The sequence below is a fragment of the Cyprinodon variegatus genome, unplaced genomic scaffold (genome assembly GCF_000732505.1).
Source record: "Cyprinodon variegatus isolate N-32 unplaced genomic scaffold, C_variegatus-1.0 Scaffold1365, whole genome shotgun sequence".
Lineage (NCBI taxonomy): Eukaryota > Metazoa > Chordata > Actinopteri > Cyprinodontiformes > Cyprinodontidae > Cyprinodon > Cyprinodon variegatus.
Window position 1 is genome coordinate 10,161 of NW_015151818.1, and position 2,325 is coordinate 12,485.

The window sequence follows — 2,325 nt, forward strand, 5'->3', positions numbered from 1 at the left end:
TTGACTCTTAGTTTATTCAATGTTTTTACTGCACTTATTGTTTTAAAACATTTTTCCCTAAATTTTCACATTATGAAAAATGTTTACATTATTTATTGGCTGCATCTAAAATTATCAAAGATATTTTCAATTTAAACATAGATATGAAATAATAGAATGAAATCATTGTTCTAAATCCATCCATTTTCTAACACGCTTATCCCAGGGGGGTTGCGAGGGGTGCTGGTGTCTATCTCCCTCTGTCCACCCTGGACAGGTAGGTCATCAATTCAATTCAGTTCAGTTTATTCTGTCCAATCAGCTGCCTGTAGTGTCTGTAAATGTCCAGCAGGTGTCAGTATTCTGCTATAGCTTCCAGATGCCTAATCAAACCCTCACTAGATGATGATGGAGGCAGCTATGGACATTATAAACGCAGACGCCTCATTGGACGCCCTCTGACGTGCCTAGAGGGCGGCCATCTTGGATGGGCCTACAGTTCATTCTGCTGCAGTCAGAATAAACAGGAAGAGCTTTAGATCTAATTTCAATCCCATGAAATATGAGTCAGAAATAATATTACAATAATCGGACACGTCACAACAACTTAAAAGACCAAAATTACCTTTCAGTTAAATTACAGATTTATTCAGATTAAAAAATATTGAAACTGAACTAAAACTGAATGAGATATATGAAGTTATATATTTTGCAATTAAATATTAATATAATAAACAAAAAGTTTTACATGTTTTACAAATAATATGTATTTTTATTCAGTATTTTAAAGGATTGCTCTTTGATAATGAGTATTATGATCTATAGAGGAAAATTTGCTGTAATCACTGATCTCTATTCCCTGATCGCTTGTTGGTAGCACGGGGCCGCCGGCCGCCATATTGGTACTCCCTAGTCAACCCGGTCGCACGGGAAACAACCTTTGAGGTACAGGATTGAACATTGATGATGTCATTTTCAGACTTTTAAAATAAAGATAAATTCATCACTTTGACACAGACTGGCTGTTTATAGCCTCAGTAGATTAACTTAAACTTAAAATAAATAAATAGGCCCATCACATTGCTATGAAGTATATAAATAATATAACATATTATACAAATCCACAATAAAATGTATTTTATTGTGGATTTATATTGGTATTATTTATACATGTATTGATGACATGACTTGAGTCAGTCTGAGATAGCCAGACTAATGTTAGTCTGCGATAGCCAGACTAATGTTAGTCTGCAGACTAAACTATAGGATCCATCAGCTATAGATGGATTTATTGCTTAGTTCATCCACTGACTGGGAAATGACCTGAGGAACGACTTCCTGGTTTTAGCAGCTAAATGCTGCACAGGGAGGCATTTTACTGCACTGTGGGAGTGGGGAGTACCAACATGGCGGCCGGTGGCTTCACTTTTTTCAGGCAATCAGCAATCCAGTGCATAAATAGAGATCAGTGGTTATAATGTGATTTACAAAAGAGAATAAAGTTATTTCATTCTTTTAAATTAGTTTTCATTGTCGAGCCTTTTCTGTCAAACCTTAACGAATGCTAAATTTATGTCGTCTCACTAAAGGCTTTCTGTCCTCGTTTGTCTAAACTTCTTCCAAAACTCTTTTTTTAATCATTTATGAACATGAGAACATTTGTTCTTTAATCAGTAAATATCTCTCATATATGTTTATATTTTAGAATTAGTTTTGGTCTTTTAAGTGACGTGTCAGATTATTGTAATATTATCTCTGACTCGTCTTTCATGGGATTAAAATGAGATCAAAGGCTCCTCCTGTTCATTCTGACTGAACTGTGGTCTGATCCAAGATGGCCGCCCTACATGAGGCGGGCGCTAATGAGGGGAAGCAGTTGGACGAAGTCATCAGGAAGCTGGTTCAGTCCCAGTATGGCAGATGGTAGAAGTTTCCCAACAGTCAGAAACCAGCGGACGGCATCACGCCGGGCTTCTCACGCCTTTACGGCCATTTTGTTCAGAGAAAGGTCATTCTATTTAGTGCAGCTCTCAGTGAACCAGCAGCTTAGCAGTAAAAGAACATTTCCATTCATAAAGTGCAGCAGTGATCAGAACATAAACACTGTGGGAGGAAAAAAAACATCGATGTGGAAATTTAGAGCAATTGAACTCTGAAGCTCCAGCATAAACTGCTCTGATTAACCAGCCACTCTATGCATGTAGCTCTATGATCTAATTATTTTACATTTTAAGGATTAAACTTTGTTACTTAGACATCCTTTGAAGCTGTGAAGAGACAGAAGGCCTCAGTGGCAGACTGTCACCCCTGCTGGCCACCAGGTGGCGCACCAGTTTGTTCAATTCA